The sequence below is a fragment of the Balaenoptera borealis genome, assembly GCF_965194805.1.
Source record: "Balaenoptera borealis genome assembly, chromosome: 3".
NCBI classification, from domain to species: Eukaryota; Metazoa; Chordata; class Mammalia; order Artiodactyla; family Balaenopteridae; genus Balaenoptera; species Balaenoptera borealis.
The window spans coordinates 96484541-96503779 of record NC_138866.1 but is presented as its reverse complement, the minus strand read 5'-3'; the positions used below and the strand labels follow the sequence as shown (position 1 = coordinate 96503779).

At 42.4% G+C, this 19239-nt stretch overlaps 1 long non-coding RNA gene across 1 annotated transcript in view; it reads left to right on the top strand.

Moving 5' to 3' along the window:
• LOC309625840 overlaps nucleotides 1-10590 on the top strand; it is a 462294-nt gene extending 451704 nt beyond the window's left edge. The window contains exon 2 of the long non-coding RNA XR_014242776.1: nucleotides 10529-10590. This is a non-coding gene — a long non-coding RNA (uncharacterized lncRNA). The remainder of the gene's footprint in view (nucleotides 1-10528) is intronic.
• Nucleotides 10591-19239: the final 8649 nt, after the last annotated feature.

Here is a 19239-nt window from a genome sequence, read left to right as displayed (position 1 = left end):
AAAAATGGAGCTCAGGGGCACTGCAATTCACAAACCTGCAGACTTAGAAATGATAACTCTCGTCCACAAATATATTGAGGGAAGGCAACGAAGAGGATTTGAAAGCAAGGCAGAATTGCAGGAAACAGATTTCAGGAGGTAGATTCGAATCGCTTTTAAAGCACAGGAAAAGCGGCAAAACCTCGACAATGATGCCCTTGGCCAAAAAGGGCGTATGCGTTTTTTCCTGAATATATGGGTTCCATGGGATGGGATGGGTTCCAAGCAACCTGGAAAGGCAAATCAGCGCTACAAAGAAGTCTCGCTTCCCATCGGTCAAAAGGGCCATGCTGAATAAAGTGTCAAAACCAGAAATGCAGGACAGGCCATGGAGAAATGGGAGCCTTGCTACGCTGATGGGCGGGATGTAAATTGCCAACAGCCACTCTGGAGAAGTGTACGGTGTGTCCTGAAACATCTAAAAAACTCAGCTTAGATTGCATAGGGCACTTCCTCTCATGGGCGTATAAATTGGGAAAACTAAAAATCAGCAAGACACAGGCAACCCAAAGTTTAGGGCTGCTCTGTTGACAAAAACCTCCACTTCGTTACACCTTAAATATCCCAGGAAAGACAAGAATGGATAAAGAAGTTGTGGTCCTTATGTACAATGGAATGTCACTCAGCCATGAAATCAACGTCATAAGGCTAGGAGCAGCATGATGAGTGGATTTGGGTACGACGATTCTAAGTGAAATATGTCACACAGAAAAAGACACTTATCATAAGATATCACTTATAGAGGGAATGTAAAAACCGCTACGCTTGAACTGAATTACATAACAGGTCAGAGTCACACGTTTAGAAAACACACTAGGGCTTCTTAACGGGAAAGGTGAGGTGGGGTGATGCATAAAACAAGGGTTTCAAATTAGCTCAGATAGCGTTCCATAAACCCAATATGTAATAGACAAGACCTACTCCTTCCTCAGTGAACTGGACTCAACACCCCCTATTCACCGCCCAAGAATATATCTGACTAGTAAGAATCTTAAAACCTATGTATTTATATCTCTCTGTAAGTGAGTGAAGTGGGTGAATAGCGGCATAACCACAGCAGTGAAAAGCAGTTAAACCCCATTATACAAATCAATTACTTTTAAAAACCCGTGAAACAAACACAGTGAAAGAGAGAGAAATTCTGACAAAATTCGTTCAGGGGCTGTGATGCAACCTGGATTGACCATATGTAGACCCACAGATGGATGAGACATAAGGGTGGACACTCTTGGGGCTGAGAGGTTTGGTGAGGTTGGGTGAGCAAACGCAGACCCTTTAAAGTCATACTGTGTGGTACCCATCCCATGGGTCCCAAATCTCCAGGTTCAAGGGCATCTTCCTACATCGAAAACATGCATGAGAAACCCAGAAGATGGTACACCGTGTGATCAGGAAAGGTTTCTAAAACGCACCTCATTTCTCATCTCCGTGTGCTCCGGTTCACCATTCCAGCCGCTATACTAGCAATCTCCCTGCTTGGAGAATCAGCACCTTTAACCTCCTGTTCCATACCGGTTGCAATTTGTCCTGAGGATGAACGGGAAGAGGGGGAACCTAAGAGAGTATCTCTAGGTGTTGGGACAGGCAGAGGTCACTCTATTTTCCCATCAGGAAGAAGAATTAACCACAGGCTCAGCCTGCCGCCCGGAGCCAGAATAGGGCCTGAAGCAATCCTGCGCTTTTGCGGCCAGCTCCCAAGAAAGCGAGTTGAAAAATGGAGCTCAGGGGCACTGCAATTCACAAACCTGCAGACTTAGAAATGATAACTCTCATCCACAAATATATTGAGGGAAGGCAACGAAGAGGATTTGAAAGCAAGGCAGAATTGCAGGAAACAGATTTCAGGAGGTAGATTCGAATCGCCTTTAAAGCACAGGAAAAGCGGCAAAACCTCGACAATGATGCCCTTGGCCAAAAAGGGCGTATGCGTTTTTTCCTGAATATATTCAGGAAAAAACGCATACGCCCTTTTTGGCCAACCAAGCAACCTGGAAAGGCAAATCAGCGCTACAAAGAAGTCTCGCTTCCCATCGGTCAAAAGGGCCAGGCTGAATAAAGTGTCAAAACCAGAAATGCAGGACAGGCCATGGAGAAATGGGAGCCTTGCTACGCTGATGGGCGGGATGTAAATTGCCAACAGACACTCTGGAGAAGTGTACGGTGTGTCCTGAAACATCTATAAAACTCAGCTTAGAGAGCATAGGGCACTTCCACTCACGGGCGTATGAATTGGGAAAACTAAATATCAGCAAGACACAGGCACCCCAAAGTTTAAGGCTGCTCTGTTGACAAGAACCTCCACTTTGTTACACCTAATATATCCCAGGAAAGAGAAGAATGGATAAAGAAGTTGTGGTCCTTTTGTACAATGGAATATCACTCAGCCATGAAATCAACGTCATAAGGCTAGTAGCAGCATGATGAGTGGATTTGGGTACGACGATTCTAAGTGAAATAAGTCACACAGAAAAAGACACTTATCATAAGATATCACTTATAGAGGGAATGTAAAAACCGCTACCCTTGAACTGAATTACATAGCAGGTCAGAGTCACACGTTTAGAAAACACACTAGGGCTGCTTAACGGGAAAGGTGAGGTGGGGTGATGCATAAAACAAGGGTTTCAAATTAGCTCAGATAGCGTTCCATAAACCCAATATGTAATAGACAAGACCTACTCCTTCCTCAGCGAACTGGACTCAACACCCCCTATTCACCGCCCAAGAATATATCTGACTAGTAAGAATCTTAAAACCTATGTATTGATATCTCTCTGTAAGTGAGTCAAGTGGGTGAAAAGCGGCATAAACACAGCAGTGAAAAGCAGCTAAACCCCATTATACAAATCAATTACTTTTAAAAACCCGTGAAACAAAGACAGTGAAAGAGAGAGAAATTCTGACAAAATTCGTTCAGGGGCTGTGATGCAACCTGGATTGACCATATGTAGACCCACAGATGGATGAGACATAAGGGTGGACACTCTTGGGGCTGAGAGGTTTGGTGAGGTTGGGTGAGCAAACGCAGACCCTTTAAAGTAATACTGTGTGGTACCCATCCCATGGGTCCCAAATCTCCAGGTTCAAGGGCATCTTCCTACATCGAAAACATGCATGAGAAACCCAGAAGATGGTACACCGTGTGATCGGGAAAGGTTTCTAAAACGCACCTCATTTCTCATCTCCTTGTGCTCCGGTTCGCCATTCCAGCTGCTATACTGGCAATCTCCCTGCTTGGAGAATCAGCACCTTTAACCTCCTGTTCCGTACAGGTTGCAATTTGTCCTGAGGATGAACGGGAAGAGGGGGAACCAATGAGAGACTAGCTCTAGGTGTTGGGACAGGCACAGGTCACTCTATTTTCCCATCAGGAAGAAGAATTAACCTCAGGCTCAGCTTGCCGCCCGGAGCCAGAATAGGGCCTGAAGCAATCCTGCGCTTTTGCGGCCAGCTCCCAAGAAAGCGAGTTGAAAAATGGAGCTCAGGGGCACTGCAATTCACAAACCTGCAGACTTAGAAATGATAACTCTCGTCCACAAATATATTGAGGGAAGGCAACGAAGAGGATTTGAAAGCAAGGCAGAATTGCAGGAAACAGATTTCAGGAGGTAGATTCGAATCGCCTTTAAAGCACAGGAAAAGCGGCAAAACCTCGACAATGATGCCCTTGGCCAAAAAGGGCGTATGCGTTTTTTCCTGAATATATTCAGGAAAAAACGCATAGGCCCTTTTTGGCCAACCAAGCAACCTGGAAAGGCAAATCAGCGCTACAAAGAAGTCTCGCTTCCCATCGATAAAAAGGGCCAGGCTGAATAAAGTGTCAAAACCAGAAATGCAGGACAGGCCATGGAGAAATGGGAGCCTTGCTACGCTGATTGGCGGGATGTAAATTGCCAACAGCCACTCTGGAGAAGTGTACGGTGTGTCCTGAAACATCTAAAAAACTCAGCTTACAGAGCATAGGGCAATTCCACTCATGGGCGTATAAATTGGGAAAACTAAAAATCAGCAAGACAGAGGCACACCAAAGTTTAGGACTGCTCTGTTGACAAGAACCTCCACTTTGTTACACATTGAATATCCCAGGAAAGACAAGAATGGATAAAGAAGTTGTGGTCCTTATGTACAATGGAATATCACTCAGCCATGAAATCAACGTCATAAGGCTAGGAGCAGCATGATGAGTGGATTTGGGTTCGACGATTCTAAGTGAAATAAGTCACACAGAAAAAGACACTTATCATAAGATATCACTTATAGAGGGAATGTAAAAACCGCTACCCTTGAACTGAATTACATAACAGGTCAGAGTCACACGTTTAGAAAACACACTAGGGCTGCTTAACGGGAAAGGTGAGGTGGGGTGATGCATAAAACAAGGGTTTCAAATTAGCTCAGATAGCGTTCCATAAACCCAATATGTAATAGACAAGACCTACTCCTTCCTCAGTGAACTGGACTCAACAAACCCTATTCACCGCCCAAGAATATATCTGACTAGTAAGAATCTTAAAACCTATGTATTTATATATCTCTGTAAGTGAGTGAAGTGGGTGAAAACGGCATAAACACAGCAGTGAAAAGCAGCTAAACCCCATTATACAAATCAATTACTTTTAAAAACCCGTGAAACAACGACAGTGAAAGAGAGAGAAATTCTGACAAAATTCGTTCAGGGGCTGTGATGCAACCTGGATTGACCATATGTAGACCCACAGATGGATGAGACATAAGGGTGGACACTCTTAGGGCTGAGAGGTTTGGTGAGGTTGGGTGAGCAAACGCAGACCCTTTAAAGTAATACTGCGTGGAACCCATCCCATGGGTCCCAAATCTCCAGGTTCAAGGGCATCTTCCTACATCGAAAACATGCATGAGAAACCCCGAAGATGGTACACCGTGTGATCGGGAAAGGTTTCTAAAACGCACCTCATTTCTCATCTCCTTGTGCTCCGGTTCGCCATTCCAGCCGCTATACTAGCAATCTCCCTGCTTGGAGAATCAGCACCTTTTACCTCTTGTTCCGTAAAGGTTGCAATTTGTCCTGAGGATGAACGGGAAGAGGGGGAACCAATGAGAGACTAGCTTTAAGTGTTGGGACAGGCAGAGGTCACTCTATTTTCCCATCAGGAAGAAGAATTAACCACAGGCTCAGCCTGTCGCCCGGAGCCAGAATAGGGCCTGAAGCAATCCTGCGCTTTTGCGGCCAGCTCCCAAGAAAGCGAGTTGAAAAATGGAGCTCAGGGGCACTGCAATTCACAAACCTGCAGACTTAGAAATGATAACTCTCGTCCACAAATATATTGAGGGAAGGCAACGAAGAGGATTTGAAAGCAAGGCAGAATTGCAGGAAACAGATTTCAGGAGGTAGATTCGAATCGCCTTTAAAGCACAGGAAAAGCGGCAAAACCTGGACAATGATGCCCTTGGCCAAAAAGGGCGTATGCGTTTTTTCCTGAATATATTCAGGAAAAAACGCATACGCCCTTTTTTGCCAACCAAGCAATCTGGAAAGGCAAATCAGCGCTACAAAGAAGTCTCGCTTCCCATCGGTCAAAAGGGCCAGGCTGAATAAAGTGTCAAAACCAGAAATGCAGGACAGGCCATGGAGAAATGGGAGCCTTGCTACGCTGATGGGCGGGATGTAAATTGCCAACAGACACTCTGGAGAAGTGTACGGTGTGTCCTGAAACATCTATAAAACTCAGCTTAGAGAGCATAGGGCACTTCCACTCACGGGCGTATGAATTGGGAAAACTAAAAATCAGCAAGACACAGGCACCCCAAAGTTTAAGGCTGCTCTGTTGACAAGAACCTCCACTTTGTTACACCTAATATATCCCAGGAAAGAGAAGAATGGATAAAGAAGTTGTGGTCCTTATGTACAATGGAATATCACTCAGCCATGAAATCAACGTCATAAGGCTAGTAGCAGCATGATGAGTGGATTTGGGTACGACGATTCTAAGTGAAATAAGTCACACAGAAAAAGACACTTATCATAAGATATCACTTATAGAGGGAATGTAAAAACCGCTACCCTTGAACTGAATTACATAGCAGGTCAGAGTCACACGTTTAGAAAACACACTAGGGCTGCTTAACGGGAAAGGTGAGGTGGGGTGATGCATAAAACAAGGGTTTCAAATTAGCTCAGATAGCGTTCCATAAACCCAATATGTAATAGACAAGACCTACTCCGTCCTCAGCGAACTGGACTCAACACCCCCTATTCACCGCCCAAGAATATATCTGACTAGTAAGAATCTTAAAACCTATGTATTGATATCTCTCTGTAAGTGAGTCAAGTGGGTGAAAAGCGGCATAAACACAGCAGTGAAAAGCAGCTAAACCCCATTATACAAATCAATTACTTTTAAAAACCCGTGAAACAAAGACAGTGAAAGAGAGAGAAATTCTGACAAAATTCGTTCAGGGGCTGTGATGCAACCTGGATTGGCCATATGTAGACCCACAGATGGATGAGACATAAGGGTGGACACTCTTGGGGCTGAGAGGTTTGGTGAGGTTGGGTGAGCAAACGCAGACCTTTTAAAGTAATACTGCGTGGTACCCATCCCATGGGTCCCAAATCTCCAGGTTCAAGGGCATCTTCCTACATCGAAAACATGCATGAGAAACCCAGAAGATGGTACACCGTGTGATCGGGAAAGGTTTCTAAAACGCACCTCATTTCTCATCTCCTTGTGCTCCGGTTCGCCATTCCAGCCGCTATACTAGCAATCTCCCTGCTTGGAGAATCAGCACCTTTAACCTCCTGTTCCGTACAGGTTGCAATTTGTCCTGAGGATAAACGGGAAGAGGGGGAACCAATGAGAGACTAGCTCTAGGTGTTGGGACAGGCACAGGTCCCTCTATTTTCCCATCAGGAAGAAGAATTAACCACAGGCTCAGCCTGCCGCCCGGAGCCAGAAAAGGGCCTGAAGCAATCCTGCGCTTTTGCGGCCAGCTCCCAAGAAAGCGAGTTGAAAAATGGAGCTCAGGGGCACTGCAATTCACAAACCTGCAGACTTAGAAATGATAACTCTCGTCCACAAATATATTGAGGGAAGGCAACGAAGAGGATTTGAAAGCAAGGCAGAATTGCAGGAAACAGATTTCAGGAGGTAGATTCGAATCGCCTTTAAAGCACAGGAAAAGCGGCAAAACCTCGACAATGATGCCCTTGGCCAAAAAGGGCCTATGCGTTTTTTCCTGAATATATTCAGGAAAAAACGCATACGCCCTTTTTGGCCAACCAAGCAACCTGGAAAGGCAAATCAGCGCTACAAAGAAGTCTCGCTTCCCATCGGTCAAAAGGGCCAGGCTGAATAAAGTGTCAAAACCAGAAATGCAGGACAGGCCATGGAGAAATGGGAGCCTTCCTACGTTGATGGGTGGGATGTAAATTGCCAACAGCCACTCTGGAGAAGTGTACGGTGTGTCCTGAAACATCTATAAAACTCAGCTTAGAGAGCATAGGGCACTTGCACTCACGGGCGTATGAATTGGGAAAACTAAAAATCAGCAAGACACAGGCACCCCAAAGTTTAAGGCTGCTCTGTTGACAAGAACCTCCACTTTGTTACACCTAATATATCCCAGGAAAGACAAGAATGGATAAAGAAGTTGTGGTCCTTATGTACAATAGAATATCACTCAGCCATGAAATCAACGTCATAAGGATAGTAGCAGCATGATGCGTGGATTTAGGTACGACGATTCTAAGTGAAATAAGTCACACAGAAAAAGACACTTATCATAAGATATCACTTATAGAGGGAATGTAAAAACCGCTACCCTTGTACTGAATTACATAACAGGTCAGAATCACACGTATAGATATCACACTATGGCTGCTTAAAGGGAAAGGTGAGGTGGTGTGATGCATAAAACAAGGGCTTCAAATTAGCTCAAATACCGTTCCGTAAACCCAATATGTAATAGACAAGACGTACTCCTTCCTCAGTGAACTGGACTCAACACCCCCTATTCTCCGCACAAGAATATATCTGACTAGTAAGAATCGTAAAACCTATGTATAGATATCTGTCTGTAAGTGAGTCAAGTGGGTGTAAAGCGGCATAAACGCAGCAGTGAAAATCAGCTAGACCCCATTATAAAAATAAATTACTTTTAAAAACCCGTGAAACAAAGACAGTGAAAGAGAGAGAAATTCGTTCACAGTTCGTTCAGGGGCAGTGAAGCAACCTGGATCGACCATATCAAGACCCACAGCTGGATTAGATATAAGGCTGGACACTCTTGGGGCTGAGAGGTTTAGTGAGGTTGGGTGAGCAAAGGCCTACCCTTTAAAATAATAGTGCGTGGTACCTATTCAATGGGTCCCAAATCTCCAGGTTCAAGGGAATCTTCTTACAGCGAAAAAATGCATGGGAAACCTAGTGGATGGTATACAGTGTGATCGAGAAAGGTTTCTGAAACGCACCTCATTTCTCATCTCCTTGTGCTCGAGTTCGCCATTTCAGCCGCTTTACTAACAATCTCCCCACTTGGAGAATCAGCACCTTTAACCTCCTGTTTCGTACAGGTTGCAGTTTGTCCTAAGGATGAATGGGATGAGGGGCAACCCATGAGAGGCTAGCTCTAGGTGTTCGGACAGGTATAGGTCACTCTAATTATCCATCACAAGAAGAATTAACAACAGGCTCAGCCTGCCCCACGGAACCAGAATAGGGCCTTAAGCAATCCTGCGGTTTTGCGGCCAGCTTCCAAAAAAGCGAGTTGAAAAATGGAGTTCAGGGGCACTGCAATTCACAATCCTTTAGAGTTATAAATGTTAACTCTCGTCCAAAAATATACTGAAGGAAGGCAACGAAGAGGATTTCAAAGCAAGGCTGAATTGCCGGAAATTTATATAGTTCATATGTTAAGTGTTTATATACATTTAACATACATTAGCCTATTTAGGTTAGCCCCATAATCCTAATTTTTCCATCCTTCCACCATTCATTTTCGTTAACCATTAGTTTGTTTTATACGTCTGGGAGTGTCTTTTTCTGTGGACGTATGTTCATTGGTAGCAATCTTAGGATAACTTGTATAAATGATATCATAGGATATTTGTCATTCCCTTTTCACTTACTTTACCTAATATGATTATTTCTAGGCTCATTTTTAATCCTGAAAACGGCACTCTTCGTTTTCTTCCCGAGGCTACTATTCCATTCTGTACATATACCACTTCTTCTTTGTCAATTCATCTGTTTATGGACCTTTTTTTTGCTTCCATGTCTTGGCTATTTCAATATTGCTGCAGTGCACATTTGCCTGCCTCTGTCTTTCTGATTCTGGTGGTCTTAGATTATAGGCCCAAAAGGTGCCCTGCCACATCATCTGGTAGCTCAATTTTTACCTTATAAAGCAGCTCCATTCAGTTTTTGTTAGTGCTGTTACCACTTTACATCCCACCAGCTGCTAGAAGGTACAGAGTTCTCTAAAACCCCTTCAGCATTTATAGTTTGTAGACGTTTTGCTGATGGTCATTTGACTGGTGTGAGCTGAAACCTTTTTGGAGGTTGGATTTGCATGTGGCTAATAATTCCTTATACTGAGCTTTAGGCATGTCCTTTTTTTCTTTTCCTCTTTTTTTTTTTTTAGAGTGAGTACAACTTCTCTCTTCATATTGACTTCTTGAAAAATTGGTCATGTGTTGAATTTTCTTGCCTATTCCGTACCCCAGGGCATTTTTTGAGGGGAGGTGTCATTTACAGCCCTGCAGTCCTTGTGACTATTAGGCAACCATTAGCACTGGGTTTAAAGCTGCTGTTGTGAGAAACAGCCACAAGGCGGCAGCATTATTACGTTCTCAACCCTTGTTACTAGGGCAACAGAGTCTTCCTGGAGGTAGTGTTCCGAGGTTGTATATTAGAGAGGAATGTGCGGGAACAAGCCCCCAGATTTAAGGAGGTAGATACGAATCGCCTTTAGAGCACATGAAAGCGGCAAAACGTCGACAATGATGCACTTGGCCAAAAAGGGCGTATGCGTTTTTTCCTGAATATATTCAGGAAAAAAAACATACGCCCTTTTTGGCCAACCAAGCAATCCGGAAATGCAAATCAGCCCTACAAAGATGTCTCACTTGCCACGGGTCAAAGGGGCCAACCTAAAAAAGTGTAGAAACCAGAAATGCAGGACAGGCCAGGGAGAAAAGGGAGCCTTGTTACGCTGATGGGCGGGATGTAAATTGCTAACGGCTACTCTGGAGAAGTGTATGGTGTTTCCAAAATCATCTAAAAAACACAGCTAGAGAGCATAGGGCACTTCCACTCGTGGGCGTATAAAATGGGAAAACTAAAAATCGACAAGACACAGGCACCCCAAAACTTAGGGCTGCTCTGTCTACAAGAACCTCCACTTCAGTACAACTTAAATATGCCAGAAAAGAGAAAAATGGATAAAGAAGTTGTGGTACTTATGTACAACGGGATATCACTCAGCCATGAAATCAGTGACATAAGGCTAGTAGCTGCAGGATGAGTGGATTTAGGTACGATGATTCTAAGTGAAATAAGTCACACAGAAAAAGACACTTATCATAAGATATCACTTATAGAGGGAAAGTAAAAATCGCTACACATGACCTGATTTACAAAACAGAACAGAGTCACACATTTCGAAATCACACTATGGCTGCTGAACGGGAAAGATGAGGTGGGATGAGGCATAAAACAATGGTTTTCTATTAGCACAGACACCGTTCCATAAACCAAATATGTTGCAGACAAGACCTACTCCTTGCTCAGTGAACCTGGCACAACATCCCCTATTCACCGCACAAGAATATATCTGACTAGTAAGAATCTTAAAACCTATGTATTGATATCTGTCTGTAACTTAATCAAGTGGGTGTAAAGCAGCATAAACACAGCAGTGAAAATCAGCCAAACCCCATTATAAACATAAATTACAAAAAAAAAACCAACAAAGAGTGAAAGAGAGAGAAATTCGTACAAACTTCGTTCAGGGGCAGTGAAGAAACCTGGATTGACCATATCTAGACCCACAGCTGGATTAGACATAAGGCTGGACACTCTTGGGGCTGAGAGGATTGGTGAGGTTGGGTGAGCAAACGCAGACGCTTTAAAGTAATACTGCGTGATACCCATTCTATGGGTCCCAAATCTCCAGGTTCAAGGGAATCTTCCTACAGCGAAAAAATGCATGGGAAACCCAGTGGATGGTATACAGTGTGATCGGGACACGTTTCTGAAACGCAGGTCATTTCTCATCTCCTGGTGCTCGGGTTCGCCATTCCAGCCGCTTGACTAACAATCTCCCCGCTTGGAGAATCAGCACCTTTAACCTCCTGTTTTGTACAGGTTGCAATTTGTCCTGAGGATGAACGGGAAGAGGGGCAACCCATGAGAGGCTAGCTCTAGGTGTTGGGACAGGCACAGGTCACCGTAATTTCCCATCAGGAAGAAGAATTAACCACAGGCTCAGCCTGCCCCCCGGAACCAGAATAGGGCCTGAAGCAATCCTGCGGGTTTGCGGCCAGCTCCCAAAAAAGCGATTTGGAGAATGGAGCTCAGGAGCACGGCAATTCACAAATCTGCAGAGTTATAAATGATCACTCTCGTCCAAAAATGTATTGAGGTAAGGCAACGAAGAGGATTTCAAAGCAAGACAGAACTGCAGGAAACAGTTTTTCACAGGTAGATTGGACTCGCCTTTAAAGCACATGAAATTCCGCAGAACTTCGACAATGATGCTGTTGGCCAAAAAGGGCGTCTATGTTCTTTCCTGAATAAATTTTGGAAAAAACGCAGATGCTCTTTTTGGTCAACTAAACAAGCGGGCAATACAAATCAGCATTACAAAAATGTCTCACTTCGCATTGGTCAAAAGGCCCATGCTGAAAAAGTGTAAAACCCAGAAATGCAGGACAGGCCATGGAGAAAAGGGAGCCATTGTTATGCTGATCGGCGGGATGTAAATTGCCACCGGCCACTCTTGAGAAGTGTATGCTGTATCTTAAAACTTCTAAAAAACAGAGCTACAGAGCATACAGCATTTCCCCTCATGGGCGTATATCTTGGGAAAACCAAAAAAATCGACAAGACACAGGCACCCCAAAGTTTAGGGCTGCTCTGTTTAGAAATGCCTCGATTTGGGTACAACTTACATGTCCTTGGAAGGAAAAAATGGATAAAGAAGATGTGGTACTTATGTACAATGGGATATTACTCAGCGATTAAATCAATGAAATAAGGCCAGTGGCAGCAACTCGTGGAGACTGAGGTACGATCATTCTAAGTGACATAAGTCCGACATAAAAAGAGACTTATCATAAGGTATCACTTATAGATAGTATCTAAAAATGCCTTCACATGAACGCCATTACAAAACAGAAACGGAGTCACACATTTAGAAAACACACTTATGGCTGCTAAAGGAGAAAGGTGGGGCGGGGTGATGCATAAACCAGGAGGTTGAAATTAGCACAGATACGGTTCCATAAACAAAATAGGTATTCGACAGGACCTACTCTATAGCTCAAAGAGCTGGACTCAGCACACTGTTGTCACCAGAAAAGGATATATAAGACTGGTCAGAATCTGTAAAAGAATTTATTGATGTCTCTCTTTAAGTGAATCAAGTGGATAGATGTAGAGCAGGAAGAAACACAGTATTGAAAATCAGCTATACCCCATTATAAAATTAAATAACAAGAACAAAATAAAGACAGTGAGAGAGAGAGAAATTCTTACAAAATTTGTTCAAGGGCTGTGATGCAACCTGGACGGACCATATCTAGACACAGAGCTGGATGGGACCTAAGGCTCTACACTCGTTGGTCTGAGAGGCTTCGTGAGGATGGGACAGCAAATGCAGCGCTTTTCCAGTAATACTGCTTGGCCCCCATTCCATGGGTCCCATACCTCCAGGTGCAGGGGACCCTTCCTACAGCTAAAACATGCATGGCACATCCAGAGGATGGTACACCGTCTGATCGGGAAGAGTTTGGAAAAGTCACCTCATCTCCACGTCTCCTGGTATTCGGGTTCCCCAGCTCCTTTCCTTAGAGTCTCCCCACTTTGGGAAGGCAGCACACTCAACAGCCGGTTTTGCACGGCTTGGAATTTTCCGGTGAAGAAGGGGAATGGCGGGATGGAATGAGACACAAGCCTTAGATGTTTGGACAGGCATATGCCACTCTAGTTTCCTACCTGGAAGAAGAAATTCCCTATCCTTCAGGTGCCCCAGTAACTGAAATGGGTCTGTAGAAATCCTGTCCCTTTGTGTCTGCTTCCCTAAACAAGTTGAAAACCGGTGCTCAGGGGCACTGCAATTCACAAACATGCAGGGTTGTTATTGACACCTCTAATGGAGTCATTTCTTGAGCCAAGTATTCGTAAAGGCCTTGTAAGCAAGGCAGAATTGCAGGAAAGGGATTTCAAGGGGTAGTTTGCACTCGTCATTAAAGCACATGCAAAGCTACTGAACATCGCCAATGATGCAGTTTGCCAAAAAGGCCGTATGCGTTATTCCTTAATCTATTCAGGAAAAACCCTTACTCCATTTTTGGCCAACAAAACAGGCGGGCAATGTAAATTAATACTACAAAGAGATATCACTTCGCACCAGTCAGAATGGCCAACCTCACAAACTGTAAAACCTGAAATGCAGGACAGGGCGTGGAGAAAAGGGAACCCTGACAAGCTGATGGTGGGAATGTAAATTGCTAACAGCCACTCTGGAGAAGTGGGTGGTGATTCCTTAAAAATCTAAAAACCAGAGCTTCAGAGCATATGGCGCTTCCACTCCTGGGCCTGTATCTTGGAAAAAAACGTAAATGGACAGGACCCAGGCACTCTAAAATTTATGCAGCCCTGTTTACAAGAGCCTCTACTCGGAAGCTACCTAAAAGTCCTTGGAAGGAAGAATGGATAAAGAAATTATGGTAGATATGTACAATGGAATATTACTCAGCCATGAAATGAATGAAATAAGGCCATTTCGGGCCACTCAGAAGGACCTACATACATTCATACTAAGTGTCATAAATCAGGCAATGAAAAATATCATATGATATTACTTATCGGTGGAATCTAAAAATTGATAGAAAGGTACTATCTTACAACACAGAAACACAGTCCCAGACTTAGAACACAAACTTATGGTTACCAAACTGGAAAGGTGTGTTGGAGGCATAAATCATGAGGTTGGAGTTAGTATATACATATTTACAGAGAGAAAACTTGTAATCAACATGGACCTGCTGTAGAGCACTTGGAACTCTTCTCAACACCCTTTAGTAACCTCAATAGGAAAATAATTCTAAAAAGAATATATAGTTATCTCTGTATAAATGAATCATGTTGGTGTATGTCAAAAATGAACACAACATGATAAATCAACTATATACTCCATTATCAATTTAAAATTAAATTAAGTTAAAGAAAAATGATCACTAAATTTGTTTAGTCGCAGTGAACGTACTAGTGTCACATCCCTGGACACAGACACAATTTGGTCCCAAGGCTGGACTGTTGTGGGCCTGAGGACCTCGGGAGGATATGCCAGCTAATTCGCCCCCCTTGAACATGTAGTACCTGGTCCCCTCTGCATGGGATCACTATCTCCAGATCTAAGTGTGCCCTCATACTACTAAACCAACCCTCTGACACCCAAAGGATGGTGGACTCTCTGGGCTGGATGACATTTGGAAAATCACCTGCTCTCAACATATCCTGGTGTTTGGGTTCCAACCTCCCGACTCCTTCGTAAGGGTCATCCCACTCTACAAGACAGCACCCTCAACAGGTGATTTTGCAGGGGTTTATACTTGTTCGGGGGATGAAGGGTAAGGGGGAAGAAGGAATGGGACAGAAGCCCTTACATGTTTGGTCAGGCACATTCCACTCTAATTTAATACCCAAGAACAGGACTTGCCCTACATCTAAGGTTGTGTCAGTAACCAGAGAGGGACAGTAGAAATCCTGCCGCCTTCTGTTTCCCATAACAACAATTCTAAAACTGGACCTTATACGCACTTCATATTCACAATGCCTGGGGAGCTCTAAATGACAACAGCCCTCAAAAAATGTCTTGGGGTAGGTAATCAAAGTAGACTTCAAAACAAGGCAACCTTTCAATAACCCTTTTTCAAGGGATAAATCTTACTGACACTGTTCAAAAAAAAAAGCACATATGAAGATACTCACCATTGCTTTATGTTAGACAAATGCAAATCAGATGTACAAAGAAGTATCACCTGGAACCACTCAGAATAGCCATCATCACAATGTCTACAAACAAGAAGTGGTTCAGAGGGTGTGGAAAAAAGAGAAACCTACTACTTATTTTTTTTTTTTAATCTGCGTTGGGTCTTCGTTGCTGCGCGCGTCTTTTCTATAGTTGCAGCAAGCGGGGGCTACTCATCGTTGTGGTACGAAGCCTTCTCTTTGTGGTGGCTTCTCTTGTTGTGGAGCACAAGCTGTAGGCACACAGGCTTCAGTAGTTGTGGCTCGTGGGCTCTAGAGCGCAGACTGAGTAGTTGTGGTGCACGGGCTTACTTGTTCTGTGGCATGTGAGATCTTCCCGGGCCAGGGCTCGAACCTGTGTCCCCTGAACTGGCAGGCAGATTCTTAACCACTGCGCCACCAATTCTATGCTATCGGTGGCAATGCCAATTGGTAACAGCCACTAGGGAGCACAGAATGGAGGTTACCAGAGTAAGGGGAGGTGGGAGGGATAAACTGGAAATTGGGATTGACATATACTCACCACTATATATAAAAGAGATAACAAATAAGGGCTTACTGTATAGCACAGGGAACTCTACTCAATACTCTGTAATGACCTGTATGGGAAAGGAATCCAAAAAGGATTGGATATATGTATAACTGCTTCACTGTGCTGTGCAGCAGAAAGTAACACAACATTGTAAATCAACTCTATTCCCAAAAAATGGAAATTGAAATGAAATGAAGTAAAATAAAATAAAATAGAGATACCAGATGATCCAGCAAGTTCACTCCTGTGTGCATATCTGGAGGAAAGCATAAATCGAAAAGACACATCTTCCCCAATGTTCACTGCAACACTCTTTACAATAACGAAGACATGGAAGCAACCAAAACGTCCATCAACATATGAATATAGGTAAAGAATATGTGATACATATATATAATGGAATATGACTCAGCCATAAAATAGAAGAAAATAATGCCAGTTGCAGTAACATGGATGGACCTAGAGATGATTGTACTAAGTGAAGTAAGTCAGACAGAGTAAGACAAATATTGGATGATATCACTTCTAGGTGGAAGCTAAAAATTGATACAAATGAACTAACTTACAAAAGAGAGGCAGACTCACAGACTTGGAAAACAAACTTATGGTTACCAAAGGGGAGAGGTGGGGGGTAGGGATAAATCAGGAGCTTGGGGTAAACATACGAATACTACTATATATAACAGATAAGCAACAAGGACCTACTGTATAGCACAGGGAGCTCTACTCAGTATTCTGGGAATACCGTTATCAGAAAAGAATCTGAAAAAGAATGAATATATGCATATGTGTAACTGAATCACTTGCTGTGCAGCTGAAATGAACACAACATTGTAAATCAACTATACTCCAATAAAATTTACATTTCAAAATAAAGAAAATCACCTATATTTCAAAAGAAAAAAAAAAAGAATTCCCATCTCTTTATATGGCTTGATAGCTTACTTTTTTAGTGCTCAATATTATCCCATTCCCAGAATATATTAATACTATATCATTTCATTCACCTATTGGAGGACACCTTAGTTTCATTCACATTTTGGCAATATTGAATTAGGTGCTATAAATATCCATATGCAGGTTTTCCTCTGGAAGTATGTTTTAAACTACTTTCAGTAAATATCCATGAGAACACTTGACGGATTGTACAGTAAGGGAATGCTCAATATTCTAGCAAGTGTCAATCAGACTACCAAAGTAGCTGTATTATTTTTCATTTCCACCAATGACAAATGTCTTTTCCTATTGTTCCACATCTCCTACAGAATTTGTTCTTGTCATTGTTCACATTTTAGCCATTCTAAGTGTTACATAGTGGTATGTAATTGTATTTTTAATTTGCTTTTTCATGGCAGCATGTAATCTGGATTATTCTTCTGTATACTTATATGCATAGTGTCTATTTTCTTTGGTGAGGTGTCCATAAAGTACATTGGTCCACATTTTATTTAGGTTGCTTTCATTTTTTTCTACCCAATCTGTATTTGTTTTATTTATTTTCGTGCCTTATTGCATTAGCAAGGACTGGGAGTAAAATATGGAAAAGGAGTCATGAAAGGGGACATCCTTGCTTTTACCTGAACTTAGTGGAAAGGCTTCATGGTTTTGACCATTAATCATGATGTAAGATAAAAGTTTCCTGTAAATCTTTGTTATCAACTTGAGAAAGCTCCAGTTTATTTCTTTAACTGAGAGTTTTTATGAAGAATGGGTGTTAGATTTTTTCAAAGGTCTTCTGAATCTATTGATATGCTAATGATTGTCTTTAAGGTGTTGATATGATGGATATAATTATTTGATTCTAGAATGTTGAACCAGCCTTTCATACTTGGGATTATTTCCTCTCATTCATGATATAAAATTCTCTCAAAATATTGTTGGATTCGATTTGGTAATATTTTGTTGAGGATTTTTGCATTGATGTTCCTGAGAGATATTGGTCAGTTTTCTTTACTATTCATATGTTCTTCTAAGTTTGGATGTTGTGGATTTAGTGTCAGACATTCATTTGGGGAGATTCTCAGTCATTTTTAAAAAAATATTTTCTGTTCTTTATTATCTTTATTCTCCTCCTGCTATACCCATTATGTATAGGTCACAGCATTTTTCATTGTTCCACAATTATTGATTACTCTGTTGTGTTGATTTCTTTCCTGCCCATTTTCTCTTTTCTTTTGAGATTTAAAGGTTTCTCCTGATATGTCTTCAAGCTCACAGATATTTCTCCTCAGCCAGCTCTTTGACTGCTAGAACAAAATACGAGAGACTTGGTATTTTATAAACAACAGAATATTTTTGTTTTCTCATAATTGCTGAGGCTGAAAAGTTCAAGAACAAGTAACCAGGGGCTTCCCTGGAGGTGCAGTGGTTAAGAATCTGCCTACCAATAAAGGAGACAAGGGTTCGAGCCCTGGTCCAGGAAGATCCCACATGCCATGGAACAACTAAGCCCGCGCACCACAAATACTGAGCCTGTGCTCTAGAGTCCACAGGCCACAACTACTGAGCCCGTGAGCCACAACTACTGAAACCCACACGCCTAGAGCCCGTGCTCCGCAACAAGAGAAGCCACTCAACGAGAAGCCCGCGCACCGCACCAAAGACCCAACACAGCCAAAAATTAATTAATTAATTATCTAATTATTTTTTTTTTAAAAAGAAGAAGTTGCCAGCTGACTTAGTGTCTGGTGAGGGACCAATTTCTGGTTCATAATGTGGGTCTTCTCGCTCGGCAATGAAATCATGGAATGGGCATAAGATCTTCTGTGTGCTACATTTATTAGGTCACTAATCCCATGTTTGAGGTCTCTGGCCTCATAACCTAATCACCTCCCAAAAGCCCCACCTCCTAATACCATCAACATGGGAGCTGGGTTTCAAAATTTTAAAATTAGAGGTACAAAATATTTACACCATAACAGGGGCCACAGAGTTAACTGATTTTTCCTTTCATGTTAAAGGTTTGCACATTTATATTTATTATATAATCCCAAAACCCTTGTTTTTTTTTATAAGATTCTTTTTCTGTATATGCCAGTACAGACCACTGAGTAGAGTTCCCTGTGCTATAAAGCAGGTCTTTATCTATTTTATATATAGTAGTGTGTATAAGTCAGTCCCAATCTCCCAATGTATCCCTTCCCCACTTATCCCCTGGTAACCATAAGTTTGTTTTCTATATCCATGATTCTATTTCTGTTGTGTAAATAAGTTCATTTGTACCTTTTTTTTTTCTTTTTTAGATTCCTCATATAAGCAATATCATATGATATCTGTCTTTCTGTGCCTGACTTGCTTCACTCAGTATAGCAATCTCTAGGTCCATCCATGTTGCTACAAAACCCTTAATTGTTAAGGATAACTCTCAATTTTTCCCAGTATCATCAGCAATTCTTTCTGGCAGACACGTGATAACACTTTTTAAACAGGGATATT